The sequence below is a fragment of the Lynx canadensis genome, chromosome C2 (assembly GCF_007474595.2).
Source record: "Lynx canadensis isolate LIC74 chromosome C2, mLynCan4.pri.v2, whole genome shotgun sequence".
Taxonomy (NCBI): Eukaryota; Metazoa; Chordata; class Mammalia; order Carnivora; family Felidae; genus Lynx; species Lynx canadensis.
Window position 1 is genome coordinate 124,054,813 of NC_044311.2, and position 16,122 is coordinate 124,070,934.

The window sequence follows — 16,122 nt, forward strand, 5'->3', positions numbered from 1 at the left end:
ATTGCGCCAGGGTTTCTATTATATATTCAGTTACATCTGCTACTTCCACACATTTGGGATACCAGGAACACAGATGTTCTTGGCTCCCAGCCATCTCCAGCCTTGTTTCCTCTGCAAGTAAATTTTTCATTACACATTTATCAAAGCGTGTTACTTCCTGGTTGGTCCTCACCGTTAGAGCTAGATCAGCCATATCATAGTAATTTTCCTTTTAGCTCTTTCTCCTCTCCTCTAGTCTATCACAAGTGACCAAAGACCCTCAAATTTCACCTCAAAGAAGACTAGAGCTGAGCAGAGGCAACTTCAGTTCTAAAATGAAAGGATTCAGTGGAAATGACAGCAGTAGTTTCAGGAAATGTGAAGCCCAAAATACTAGGAAGAAGAAATGAAATAACTAATGCTGATATTCATTTTGGAACATCAAGAGATGTAATTGTCTTTAAATTGTCAAACTTAGGAGATAATTCAGTATTTCCAATACTTAAATCACCTGGAAATACTACAATTACTGATTCCAAGCCCTACCCTAGATATCCTAAATCCAAATTTCAAGGAGAAAATTAGAAATGTGTACTTTCAAATAATTTTTATGATCGGAATATTGAGAAACATAGTGGTATTTAAATATTTATTGGCAGCACAGAAGCGATTAAAAAGATACTCAATATTTCAGTCTTAAAAATGGAGTTATGATGACTACCTGGGATGATACACAGAGAAAATACAGATAATGTAAACAAAGGAGAGTAGCTACTGTAGGTAGACAGTTTTTTACTTGGAGATAAGTCTTAAGATGTGTTGTTTTTTTTTTTTTTTGCTTATTTTTTTTTCACATCATATCAAATGAAAGATTGACTGGAAACACAATAAGAGGGGTGAAAGAATTCTTCATAGAGTTTTCTTAGGAAGGAAAAGAAAACCCAAGGGAAAAGAATCAGAATGTCCTTACACTTGAGTGAGCAAACCCTGCTGATCAATAAGCTTGTTCCACAGAAGACTAAAACTTCCCTCCACAGGACGCCTCCCTGCAGGGGCAGGTAAATGGGGCTAAACACAATGGGTGGGGGTTTCTATGAAAGGACCAGAGGTGGGATACACAGGGAGTCAAACTCAGAGGAGGAAAATCTGTTTCTTTAATCCTTTTCAAAATACTTTTCAGTTGAAAGAAAATCAAAATCACAATATTCTGATCCTTCTCTCTCTCTTGAAATTAATAATATTATTTATTATGGTCAGTGTGAGAATATCAGTCAGCCCCTTAAATTATTTAAATAAAACTATTCCACTTGATTTGGCACTAATGCTCAAATGGTTTTAAGAAGTAATAATAGCTATTGGGGGGATTTTAAATGCAGAGTTAGAAAATCTCTGCTGGTACCCTGCTTTCTATTAAACAGAGTTATAGAAGCCTGCTGTCCCCATTATAACTGTAACTCACCATGAGGCGCTGAGCCAGTAATATCAGCCCTGCTCCCTGTGGAAATCTGTAGAAAGAAAAAAAAAATTCAAATGTATTTTATATGACTTGGTTGATAGATACATACAGATCTTTCTGGACTCACAGATATAGATAATAGATAGATGATAGATAGATGATTGATAGATAGATAGATAGACAGACAGATAATACATTTTAGTTGTCAGTTTGACATTTGACAGCCCTGGTAAAGTATGCCTTTTACCTACAAACTCTCCAAATCTACTCTCAGCATCTCACAAAGAACAATAATTGTTTATTGATCTAAGTGTTAACAATGTATCGATGAGGTCTAGAAATAAGACTCAAGGGCAATCATTGCCCAGGACAGTAATCTTAAGGTACTTTTCTATTATCTATAATATGAAGTTAAATATATATATTTTTGAAATCTCATACGAATTTTTTTATGAACAGATGTTTAAAAACATGGTAAAACTTAGCATGGGTGATCATAAGCAAGTTGCCTAACCTCTTCATGCCTCTTTAAAAAAAATAAAAATATCTGTTTGAGAATTCTTAAAATTATAGATATGAAACCACCATGAAAATGCAAAGTGTGCTTATTACTTGTTAGGAAAAAAAGTAAAAGGTAGCTCCTGGAACCATTTTCTATCTATAGGACATATTCAATAAGATGTGTTTTCTGTATTTGAGTAAAGATGATAATAAGAATCAGTTCAATTTTCTCATATCTAGGTCATAAAATATAGCTACCAAATACATTACAGGCAAAAAGCTAGATAATATCATATGTGCATATATTATAAGTTTTACAAATAAGTAAATAAATAAATAAATAAATAATCAATCCCTTTAAGTATGCTGATTATTTGGTTTGCTATATATGTAGCAATATCATAAATCTATATTCTAATTAATATGGCTTTCCTAACATGCTTTCTTATACCCCTATTTCTGGTAGCAAGACACCGATCTTCTTTTTGTGAGTTGTCCTTCTCCCATCCAATACAGTAGGACAGTCAGTCACTACTACTGGTTGGAATACCTTTCCAACCTAATTGGAATACTTTCTCATAAGATATTTTATGAATTCTAGGGGGGAAATACCTTTTCTTTCTGGATTGGGGCTGCCACTAGCCACCTTTCCCATCATATGTAGAGAGATAATCTTTGGCAGGAGAAAATAAGGGCAACACATAGATGCAGAGGCAAGCCAGAAGAGAAAAAAGGGGGAGGGTGAAGAAGACAGAACAAGAAATAATTAGCAAACTGCTGGGATTTCTGAGTCCAGTCATCCTTAAACACTTCCTGGTTTAAGCCAGTTTGAATTCAGTTTCTTTCTATAAGTGAAGTTTGGGTTAATCCACACGCGTGTGCGCACACACACACACACACACACACCAATCTATATCCACAGATCTGTAGACAAATATGTCTGGATAAATGCATACAAAACAGGTTTTTACCTTCTCAAGACAGAAATTCTCCACAGACCATTTCTTTGAGACTCCTTTTTCCCATTTATCCCCTCTTCCAAAGAAGATCTCTAGATAGATTGCAGTCTTATTCTGGGTTCCAACTGATTAAAAAAAAGAAAAAAAAAAAACATCAGACTCAAAAATATCTTGAAGCAAAGGACAAAGCACCAACTTCTCAAAGGGTGGTTTCTCCAGCTCTACAACTGTTCCACTGAGAGCCAAACTAGAGAATGGTATCTCCCTTGAAACAAATTACCAAAGAAATGGAAAAGAAGACAAAAGAAAGAGAAGGCATTGAGAAAGAGATGATTGTCAGCTACGGAGACATCTCATTGAAGACGTCCCTGGATTTCTTTTTATTTTTTTTAAATCACCTCTCCACAGGTCAGGGGACAGAAAGGACCAAAGCAGTGTGAGCCAAACACCCAAGCAAAGGAAGAGGTAAGGCTAACAGGATGATTAAGTTCCTGAAGTCCTAAGACATTTCTATGATTACATCAAAATTAAAGTCAAAGTCATATGAAATACCCTTCAGATCTATGTCATAATCCCATTCGGGTGCCTGACAAACCTTGAGAAGCCAAAGTGACAATTACTGATTTACCTTTCTGTGCTGAAAATGGAAGTTGAAAGCTAAGTGGCAACATAAAGCTAAGTACCTCTGAGACTGAGTTTCAAGTCTGGACTAGACAGAAATGACAGAAAATCATTAAGAACAGAAGGCATTAAAAGGTCAGAAATAAATTGTTATCAAGCCCTATTTAACCATTTTATCAGTCAGAATTTTCTTTTTGCTCTCAAGAATGTGGTAGTATTTTCTTATCTCTGGAGATGAATATGATATTATGAGGATTGTTACATACACACTGATATTCAGATTCTGAAAAGGTTCTGTGCAAAAAGACTGTTTGCAACAAAATGGACTTTCAAATAGTTTTTTAAAAATACGTAATTGTCTTGTCTCCATCTGTCTGGAATGTTACTTAGTGTTCAGGTACTGTGAAGTTTATCCTTCATGGAGCAGAAAGCCAGCAACGTCTTCATGTGCTTAGATTTCAGTGCAGTTCTAGGTGAAATAGACAGATTAGGCCCAAGTCAGTCCCACAATTAGCAAATCTCACCCCCTCTTTCCCCTTTTTCCTTCTCTTTCCATCCATTTGGCCAAGAGTGGTGATTTGCCATTTCAGAATCAAGAAATCAGGGAAAACTAATGCAGATTATCTCAGAAACAAAATTTTATCTTCAGCTAAATGAGCATGTTAGTGAATCACAATTTCTATACTCTGCACTTAAATTGTAAAAGTGGAAAATGATGGGTTAAGGGATTGAGTACAGGAGAGGAAAGAGCCTTAATCATTTTAGCAATTAGTATGTAATGTCCTAAAGTGATCCACTAATCACTCCACAGCTGGTACACTGATAAAACACAGGGTACAAAAGCATTCCTCAAATGTCATAGTCCAAAGGGATCAACACTTTGAAGAATATGGGAAAAACACAGGGAAGAGGAGAACCTGTAGACCTGCTGTCTGAAACATACAGTAGCCTTGAGTTAACTAATTAAGCAACCTATGGCTTAGTTCATTTTGAATGATATTACATCTTAATGAAAGCAAATTAAGAGTTTCACTATCCTTTTTTAAATTAAAGTTTATTTATTTATTTTGAAAGAAACAGAGACAGAGCAAGTGGGGGAGAGGCAGAGAGAGAGAGAGAGAGGGAGAGAGGGAGAATCTCAAGTAGGCTTCCCACTGTCAGCACAGAGCCCCATGGAGGGCTCGAACCCACAAAGCCATGAGATCATGACCTAAGCCGAAACCGAGTCGGCCGCTTAACCAACTGAGCCACCCAGTCACCCCAAGAGTTTCACTATCTTTAAACAGGATAATATATTTACCAAGAGGAGAGCTTACACTAAATCTTCAAAGGCCTTTTCAAGAATCATTTTAGGTCACGAACAATATTATTTTTCTGGATTTACTTTATCAAAATCTGTATATACTACTTAAATAAACAGTTCCATCTGCAGGTTTTTCATAATCACATGTCCTAATACTTAAGATATCATATCTATGAACCACAAATAAAAGAATTTAAAGAGGAAGGAAAGGAGAGGGGAGGAGAGGAGAGGAGAGGAGAGGAGAGGAGAGGAGGAAGGAAGGAAGGAAGGAAGGAAGGAAGGAAGGAAGGAAGGAAGGAAGGAGAAAGCGAAAAGAAAGAAAGAAAGAAGAAAGAAAGAAAGATAAGAAAGAAAGAAAGAAAGGGCCGCCCCCCCCAAGAAAGAAAAAGGGGAAAAAAAAAGAACGAAAGAAAGAAGGAAAAAAAAAAAAAAAAAAAGAAAAAAAAAAAGAGAGAAAGAAGAAAGAAGAGAGAGAAAGAAAGAAAAAAGAAAGAAAGAAAGAAAGAAAGAAAGAAAGAAAGAAAGAAAGAAAAAGGGAAAGGAAGAAAGGAAGGAAAGAAACCACCTGAAAATAACATTCAAGAATTACACTGGCGTTTTCGCTTCATATAACACAAAACATAATGTGCTGCTCAAAGGTAAGAGCTTTTCTTTCAGGAGAAGCTAGTAATTTGAACCCACCCACGGGTTGTTGATGATAATGGTGACTTAAATAGTTATATACCTTTAATTATCTCATGTTTTATTCCTCAGATTCCCACATGAGGATATTTTTTGCTTTGTTATGAATTTGTATGCTAACCTCGCTGCTAGCTTCAACACATTCCTAAAACTACCTGTCTTTCCACCCTACTATATAGTGTAATCAAAAAGAAAAATGTTGGCTGGGCAATAGCTATTTGGTTCAGATGCTGCTTTCCTTTAAATTTAGTAAGAAGGTCTTGGGCCATTTCAGTTTGCTTCATTATCAGAATTGGTATCCATTTACCTATGATTTGTTCTTGACAGTGATCAAATTCAGAGGTACTGCACTGGGTGTACGGTAAGCTGACAATTGTCAAGGCTGTTCCTATGGCCATCGGTGTCTCCTTTTACACTCCCCAGCTGTAGATTGTAAAACCGATTGAAATTATCTAGAAGCCCTGAGGTTATAATGATGTTCATTTATGGAGAGCCTTTTTTCAACAACTCAAAGTACTGTGTAGGAAGCCACTGTGACAAAAGCTCCCTTACCAAATCCTAAAGAGTTGTATATACGCATGGTTAAATTCAGGCAGAAAATATGTAAGGAATTAATCAATGTGAAGAAATATAGAATGACATTGATTATACCTTCATTTTCAACCCATGGCAGACTATTGTTTTATCTTAAATCAGGTTTATTTTTAAAAATGATTAACATATGTGTGTTTATCCACACAGTTTGCCTCACAGGGCTAAGACCAATTCATGGATGAGCATATTCTTATAGTTCAATTAACCCACCATTCATGCACAAAAGTTAATAGATTCCTATAAAACTTCAACTACTTTATTCCTCCTGTCATCTGAATAAATATTGTGAGTCATTTCTGGAGAGAGGTATTGCTTTCTCCTTTCTTTTTCTGTTTTGCCTGGGGTTGTGCTGCCTGCCTGTGTGCCCCTGTCACTGAAAGGAAAAGAGATACTCACTCTTTTATAAATAAGAACACAGAGTCTTTCTCTTTATATTAGATTATTTTCCAGCTAAATGGATTATTTTGGCCGGGCTAAGTTTAGTAAGAACCAGAATAGCACTAAGTTCATTGATCTTCCGTTACTTTAAAGAAGGAGGGAACAGAAATTCAGAAATGAAGGAGGCAGTTCTCCATTCCATGCATAGAGATTGCAAGAATTGGAGGTGAAGAGGACGCAGCTGCATTTCTTAACTTTTGAATGAAAAGCAATTATGCCAAGAGCCTTCATTTTAGATTGTCAGCATGGGCCTATGTCATACCCATCCTGACACTCCCAAACTGGAGATTTTAAAGGCCTCCTGCCTTTGTCATTGAGACACCTGTCACCAACTACACTGAATCAGCATCTCTAGATGCTGGGAAATACATATTCAACATGAATCTATGTAAGAAGCAACAGTAGGGAGGCTGGAATTCTTCAGAATTCTTAAAGAAAAAAAATGAAAGGAAAAAAAGAAGCTGAAGTTGTAAGGAAATTTTCCACTCCATAAAGCACACTTCTGATTTCATTTTCACTTGTTTGCAATTAAAATAACTTAACCCCAATGTCAAGTTAACAAAGTAAATTTCTATGAAAAATTTTAAAATATATTAACTACAAATATCAGTGGAAGACAGTCTTGGGGGAAATATGGTTTTCTACATGAGATTTGTAAAATATAAAGCTGTTTGAGCATATTATTACAATAAATAGTTCTAAAGTCTTTATTTTTGTTTTAAGATATTATAATAATTAATATGAATGAAATAATTTATCAGTCACAAACTCTGTTCTAGGAAGCCCAGTAAAAGAAAAAAAAAAACAACTGTATCTTTAGAGTACTGGAAAAATTTTGGTACTCTCTACATGTTAAATCTCATTTTCAAATACATTTATTATTCATTCTTACCCTCTTCATCCTTGCCCTCCTGCTTAGGATCACATCTATGAGTCAATTGCAAAAGCAGTGCTCATTTCCCGCTTGCTCAAGTATATCAAGATATTCAATTTATGATTTCTGAATTCAAAAGAGAGACATCCCCCGGAATTCCAAGTGACACTCAGAAGAACTCAAAATTTTATAGTTCACCAGCTTAGATATCTTTCTGAAGAAAGGCTAAATGATTTCTTTATACCTTATTAGCTATTTGATGGCACATTTACACGAATGTATTCAATGTAAAAAAAAGTAGTAATTTTATCTAACCAATGGGGTAACAAAATCAAAATGTATCATTTAATATTAACCTTTTCAAGAAGCACTAAATCAAATCTCCTAAAACATATGATTTTATGCATTATTAAAATTAGAAATATGGCAGTATATTTCTCCAATTGTAGCCTATTTTATCTTGACAAATCATAACCAGCCAAAATAATTTAAAAAATAATTTTCTAGAATATTTAAGGAAGGCACTCAAAGGATGCATATTTCCAAAGTAAGTCTAATAACTCTTCATATCTAGTGACAATAACATTATAGTATTAAATCAGGACTTCAGATAAACTCAAAGGAAATGCAGAGAACTTGGAATCCACGTATTTACATAACAAACCCAAGAGGGGAAAAATTAGGGGTAAAAAAAAAACTGACAGAAGTACTTGCCAATATGTCTTAACATTAAAACTAATAATATTTTATCATGTAGAATTCAATTTTCACCCATTTTCTTCTGGATATAACAACAGTCTATTTATTAATTGACTAAAACACCTGTTGGCTCTCATTTGTTTTACTTTTCAACAGAATCTATTTAACTGAAGACATTAATTAGCTTAATGTCCAGTCACCAACCCATAACATCTTAGACTTAATACTCTCTGATACTTAACATTTAGCTTTGCATTTCTTTCTGATGAAGGCTTTGAAGCCAAAACTTTCGAGAAAGTACTGGAATTAGCCAAATCAGATATTGTTTTTCCTTTGTCTGTCTTATCCTAGTAGGTAAAAGCACAGGATAGAACATCTGTGCCTCCTTCTCAGGGCCATACTAAAGACTTTCCAAATACTATCTTTAGTTGTATTTAACGAACAGCCCATGACTTACCAAACAATGTACTGACTGAATTAACAATTAAAACTTCAGCTCTTCCGGTTTAGATAGTTAATGAATTAGAAGTCAAGAAATTACCATGCTAGGTGTGGATAGATAACACAGCATAAGGCTTTGCAAAGAATCCTGTGAGGTAAGCATTACAAGCTTATTATCTAGATAATGAAATTGTAGATCACAAAATCTTCAGTAAATACTCAGCACTGACATGATTAAAACCCACAACAGTCAAAAACCCAATTTTTCCACCACATGAGTCATCATATTTGCTCAATTTTTACATTTATTGTGTTGATATTGAAACAATCTTCTGCTCTTCTACACTGAAAATAGCATCATAATATAAAATTATCCTTAAAAGAATTTAGGGCACCTAGGTGGCTCAGTCAGTTAAGCATCCAACTCCTGGTTTCAGCTCAGGTCATCATCTCATGGCTTTGTGGATTCGAGTCCCACATAGGGCTCTGAGCTGGCAGTGCAGGACCTGTTTGGGATTCTCTCTCTCTCTCTCTCTCTCTCTCTCTCTCTCTCTCGGCCCCTCACTTACTAGTGCTGTCTCCGTATCTCTCAAAATAAATAAATAAACTTTAAAAACATAATAAAAAATAAAAGAATTTATATCTTTATTTTTAGCATGTGATAGGCAAAATAATTCCCACCCCCAAAGATGTTCACATCCTAATCTCTAAAATCTGTGAATTATTACCTTATATGGTGAGAGAAACTTTGCCTCTGCAGATGTGATGACATTAAGGGCCTTGAGATTAGAAGAGTATTCTGGATTGTTCAGGTGGGCTCAATGTGCTTATAAGCTTCCTTATAAGAATGAAACATGAATGTCAGAGCAAGAGAGAGACTCAGAAATGCTACACTGCTGGTTTTGAAAATAGAGGAATGGGGTCATGAGCCAAAAAATGTAGCTGGCCACTAGAAACTGGAGAAAGCAAGGAACCAGATTCTTTCCTAGAATTCCTTCCTAGAGCCACCAGAAGGAATACAGCTCTGCTGATACTTGGATTTTGAACTTCTGACTTCCAGAACTGTCAGATAATAAATTCTTGTTGTCTTCAATAACTATGTTTTGATAAATTGTTACAACAGTAATAGGAACTACGAATGGTATAGGGCTATTTATAGGACCACCTGCCTGTGGTCTTGGCAGTGCTGAAGCCACCAGAAACTTATGAGCATCGTAATTGGCATCAAAATTCACATTATGAATATAGGGAGAACCTAAGTTTTCTAGTTTGGCTCTCCATGCAGTATTTGACTCTCCACTCCACTCTATACCACAGAGGCCATTTTGTGCTTTATTGTAATACCATCCCCAGCACATAATACAAGTTGGAATTAACAGTGTGTCAATTATTTAACAAAAGCTTCATCTCTGTGTCAAAAGAGACCAATCATTTCAGTTTTAACTGCTTGGTTTCAGATTGGAGCAACTTTCTCCTTTCTTGCTTTGGAAAGGTCATCATAATTCTATATTAAAATCTTAAAGATCACAAAGCATTTAAAACACTTCCTTGAAAATTTTGAAAACTCCCCAAGACCAGTTAGGTCAATAAAGAATTATCATTTAATATTTGTTAAGCACACACAGTCTGGAAAATATCTTATCAGACAAAGAAACAATTCACATCAGACAAACAATTCATACAAACAATATCATATCGAACAAATAATTCATATCAGACAAACAATTTATATCAGACAAACAAATCGTATCAGACAAAGAGACAAACACTAAACAATTTGAAACACTTCTTTTAAAGAAAATAATCCTCACCTATAAGTCCTGGGAAGATATAATTCTAATTGATCACACGTAATGAACCTGCAACTTGATTACAACCAACAAGCCATGATTAAAAAAAAAAAAAAAAGGCCACACTAATCTCTGGTCCTGGTTAAAATGTTGAGGTCTATGATTACACTACAAGAGTCAAAGAACTGAATTATTCTCTGATCCATTTGAAAGAAAGATCAATGTATTGTGATATATACTTCAGTAAGAGCCTTGCAAATTTTATGAAAATAGTTTTCTCATCCTCTGTAATTGTGAATAATCTCTGAATTATTTTGAACAACACACTGTCCTACATGTAATAGAAGATGTAATAATCAATAAGGCCCTTCTTTCAAGGATATCACTACCTGCTAGAAGACAGGAAAATGTATATGTATGTATATCCTTCTATTCTTTCACAGTGCTTCACAGAACATTGCCTTATTTGAATAAGGTTCTTAATACATGACTAATTTTGTAATTATAAAACAAGGCAGATTTTGGTAAATATTTAGTTAGAGGTACAAGCAAAATGCAATATACTAAAAGTTTCCTAATATCTGAAGAATAACTAACTTGTATAATTGGCATTTACTAAATTATAAAACCAAGCTTGGCATTATATAAGTTGCCTAAGGTCAAAAACCTTTTAAAGTCAAAACAAAAGCAAAGAAATTTTTAAAATTTAATGAACTTTTGGCTTGACTTTAAAGGAACCCCCACATCGATGTGGTGACAGGAATTTGCAACCCCACCCTTTCATATCAGAAGAGAATCTAAATCCCAGGAATTAATTTGAGACTCATGCCATTCCCCATCCAACAGAGAAAGCAACCATTAAAAGCTACTGTGGTTCTTTGTGTTGATGCCAGACCCCAAGTGCTCCATTGTACAAGACTGCAGACCCACTGGCAGTGCACAGCTTTGCTAATAGAAGAAATATTCTTTCCTCAATATAGGTTTAGATGATGCTGTATTTAAAAGGAAAAAAAAAAGTTTGTAATTCTAAGATTAGTTTTCTTAACAGTTTGTCTAGCAGTGAGAACAATGGTGTGAAGGGGGAAAGGAAACATAAAGTTGAAAGATTTACTTTAACCTTCTTCCCTGAGACTGTGACCTAGGAGACTAGGAAGTTGCAAACATACATGCTCACTTAACCAAAGCTGGGAGCCCTGTTAAATCTGTAGGACTCAGGAACAGTATAAGCATTATAGGCTCAAAATCTTAGGAAAGTTAGCATTTTCAGAGAGAAATAAGATCAAATTTCAGATGGAGAAACTTGAAAGGGTAAATAAAGAATATAACAAACTAGAGATCTAGAAAGGAGGGCATGGCAGTCTTCCTTCTTATTAAGATGTATTTGTAAAGATGTATTTGAACTGGATACCAGGTTCAAAGGGAAGCCCCAATTAACTAGAACTTAAGTTTTTTCTCTCCTATGTTATAATTTCCTTATGAAACTTCCCTGACTACATATACCTGCAGTTTGGTACATTAGTCTTCTGGAGGCTGAATGACAGGGTGAAAAAAATATAAAAGATCTGATCTATCCATTTGCTTCAAGACCCAATCAAGAAGAGCCATTAGTTCACTAAGCGGACTATAGCTTACAAGTACAAGAGATAATCAACAGCATCAAAAAGCAGTCCCAAAGAGCATCATTGGAGAGACCCATAATCACAGAGGAATATTTTGCATAAGACATATTATGAGATATCTAAGATTAAAATTCTAAATACCTAGCAGATTAAGAGAAGCAACACTGAGAAGGAAACCTTTGGTTTATATACATTCAATATCAACATTTTGAAATAGTAACCCACAGGAGTTGTTTTTTTTTTTCTTAGAAATGCCTTTTACTATGATCCTTCTGTAGTTAAAATTGGACTTTTTTTTTTTAGGGACACCTGAGTGGCTCCATTGGTTAAGCGTCTGATTCTAGATTCCAGTACAGGTCGACCTTATAGGAGAGCCAAACTAGAAATACAAAGTGTTGAATCCTAAATTTTTGACTGTCAAAATGGAGATAATCATTTTAAAAGCCTAAAATTTATTATTTCAACATCCAGTTTTCTTATTGAAAGAATCTTTTTTGAGTTCTGAGTGGCTCAAAGATTAAAATGTGCATCATAAGGAAGAAATATGAATATTAATATGATTTCATTTTCTTACCTAAAAGTATATAAAGTTCAAACGGACTGGAGAAGAGTGTTGAGGTGAAGAAAGCAATGGTAATGCTTGTCTTATTTTTTTAATTAAATTTAGTTTTTTAAATTCAAATTAGTTAACGTACAGTGTAGTAGTGGTTTCAGGGGTAGAACCCGGGATTCATCACTTACGTATAACACCAAGTGCTCATTCCAACAAGTGCCCTTCTTAAGGCCCATCACCCATTTATCCCGTTCCCCCACCCACCTTCCCTCTAACAACTCCCAGTCTGTTCTCTGTATTTAAGAGTCTCTTATGATTTGCCTCCTTCTGTTTTTATCTTATTTTCCTTTCCTTCCCCTAAGTTCATCTGTTGTGTTTCTTAAATTTCCACATATGAGTGAAATCACATGATAAGGAATGCTTGCCTTTAATGGATCTTGACACATCTCACCTGTAAACCAAGACAATAAAGTAGGAAAATTAATTCTTGTGTGTTTTCAATGATCTTGTCCTTTTATCATATTGTTAAAGTTAAAATGTCTTTTTGACTTCAGTTTACAATTTCTTGTTTCTTTGGTAATAGCATCCTCTTGATTAAGTTTTGCTTTTATCTTGTGATCAGTTTTCTGGATAGCCCATTCAGTGATCAAACAAATCTTAAAGTATGGTATCTGAAGGACTAAGGGAAAGCAATTACTATTTTTTATAATAATGTCTGTACTAACACATGAACACAGATTTATTGATGCTTATTTTTTACACACTAATGAGGCTATGGTAAAAACGTTACAACTCAAAGGGGGTTATAAATTATCAAGTTTCTCCCTTTCTTTAGTGCTTGTATTTCTTTTAAGAGCAATAATTTTCATTTCTCAAATTTTGGGAAACACTGAAAGAAGCAGAGTTGACCACTCTTTCTTCTAAATCACTGTACTTCTTAAGAGGTAGTCAGAAAACAAAGCTGAAACTGGCTTAAACAACAAAATTAGATACATTTGTTCGGGGAGCCTCAGAAGTGACTTAATTCCACAGCAGGATGATCTTATCAAGAACCAGTTTCTTTCCGTATCATGGATTTGCCTCCTTGAATTGCTGCTTCCCCCTAAGGTTGACTTATCCAGCTCAAAATGGTTACTATGAACTCCCAAGCCTACCTGCTTCTTAATCTAAGCCCACAGAAACGAACAGTTACTTTTAGAAATTCTCTTGAAGACATAGTTTATGTCCTAGAAATCTTTCAGCAAATTGCTGCTCGTGTCTCATTAACGCATAGTGAATCATATACCTTCTCCTGAATCTATGCCTAAGGGATAGTTTTATACTAATGGACTTAGGTTTGAGCCACTTGACCTAACTCTAGATCAAGAGATAAAGCCAATTTTCCTTCAAAAAATCTTAGGCTTTTCGGAAGCTGTATAGGGAATTACCTAGAGACAAAAGAATAGATTTGGGGAAAGAACCACAATGTCCATTATACATACGCACCTTTGGTTCCCATCTTGTATGTGGTTATGTTTTAAAAGCTTTGTCCCCTACCCCACTCCTCTCCATTTCAGTCAGAGTGAAAACTCAAGTTAATAAAATTACTAAGTAAAAACATAACATTTTTGGCATCCAAGAGATTTTTAATAGTATAAATAAGATAAAGTATGAGTATTACAATGAAATGTAAATGAGAGTTAACCATTATTTTTAAAAAGCTTTTCAAGACTAAACCTAGATCTAGGGAGTTTTAGAGTTTTGCTTATAGGCTTTGTTTGCCATCCTCCTCAGATAAAAAAGAAATATGTTCTGGAAATTTGCAGAAATTAGGAAGTTAAAATAAAAGTCATCCTAGAGAGCATTAAAGTATCCATATTGTGATGTCAGAGAAAATGAATAGTTTAGAACTTTCTATTTATAAAAATGATTCTATTCCTATTAAGATGATTAGACATGTCAGGATATAATCTAGCTGAAGATAGCCTGTATTATCTGGACTATAGTGTTAGCATTCAAGATTGAAGTTATTTGGACAAGTTATTATAAACTTTGGAATAACGGTTATTGGGCTATGCTGATAGATATGATAGATATGATGGGATAAAGGAGAAGAAAAAGAATCAAGGTTGTATCAAGATTTTTTCTTGGATGTTTATGGTATCAAATAGCTGATCTGAGGAATATAGAGTGGAGGGGAAATTGATCAAGAACTCTACCTTGGGGATGCCTTGGGGGGGGCGCTGGGTGGCTCAGTCAGTAAAGCGTCTGACTCTTGATTTCAGCTCAGGTCATGATTTCATGGATTCATGGGACCCAGCTCCATGTTAGCTCTGCTCTGAAAACACAGAGCCTGCTTGCAATTCTCTCTCTCCTCTCTTGCCTCTCTGTCTGTCTCTCTTTTTCCTCTCAAAATAAATAAACTTAAAACAACAACAACAACAACTCTGTCTTGAACAAACTGTTTAAGATGATTAAGAGTGGAGATATTGAGGGGCACCTGGGTGGCGCAGTTACTCATTATCTCCTGGTTTGTGAGTTCGAGCCCCATGTCAGGCTTTGCATTGACAGCGTGGAGCCTACTTTGGATCTCTGCCTCCCCTTCTCTCTGCCCCTCCCCTGTTCATACTTGCTCTCTCTCTCCAAAATATATAAACATTTTTTTTAAAAAATGTGGAGATATTGAGATGATGATGGTTATACAAGAAGTCTGGAGGGAACGGGGGTAGAGACATATTTGAAAATCACCTATATAGAGATTATATTTTTAGCTCTAGGAATAGATGACTTAATAAGAGCTCAGAAATGATCCCTGAATCACTCTATAATTTGAAAATTTGGAATAGTTCTTAAAAAGTTTGAAGTAGGCCATGATTGAAGTAAAAATAAAGCCACTAGTGTTTATGTCTCAGATCCCAAATAAAGAAATGTATAGAAGGGAGGGTGAACACTATTGAGTTCTGCTGAGGTCAAGATAAGGACATATAAGTGAGCACTAGATTTGGCAACTGGTAACCACAACAAGAACAATTTTAGTGTAGAAGAAGTAATAAAGCTTGGAAGGTTGAAAAGAAATAAAAAGTAAGTTCAAAAACATATAGACAATTATTTTGAGAAGTTTTGAAATGAAAAGGAGCAAAGAAAATATATAGTAGTAGGCACAGAAGGTGGAATCAAACAGAGTTTTTGGTAAGGTGACAGATAATGTATTATGGGATATATGTAGGCTGAGGAGAATTATCCAGTAAAGAGGAGAAAATCAATGCTACGTGAGATAGATGATATATTTGTAGAATGGAAGTTATTGAGAAGACAATAGTCTTAAGAGTGTTAGGATCCTTTTATTGGAAAACCACACAACTTACCACATGGTTAGTTGAAAATAATTGGGTTGCATTAATCCTATATTAAATCATGATTCCTGAAATATCTGATTTTAACAATTACTTTTTTATATTTGAGGTGATGTTATGCTTTGTTTCCTCTTGCCTATAACTGATATGAAGGATTGGAAGCTAAGAACAAAGGGGCATCAAATACCTAACATTCTAAACTGAAGCACAAAAAATTCAAAGCCAAACACCCTGCTTGTAGCCAAATTCACTATGCAACCCTCACCACTAACCTCCACTGCC

General features: G+C 35.1%; 1 long non-coding RNA gene across 2 annotated transcripts in view; it reads right to left on the reverse strand.

Moving 5' to 3' along the window:
* Nucleotides 1-821: 821 nt before the first annotated feature.
* The window catches only part of LOC115523601, a 171,115-nt gene continuing 155,814 nt past the window's right edge, over nt 822-16,122 (reverse strand). For both annotated transcript variants that reach the window (XR_004344102.1, XR_004344103.1), the window contains 2 exons: nt 2,908-3,020; nt 822-1,484 (listed from right to left, as the gene is read on the reverse strand). This is a non-coding gene — a long non-coding RNA (uncharacterized LOC115523601). The remainder of the gene's footprint in view (nt 1,485-2,907; nt 3,021-16,122) is intronic.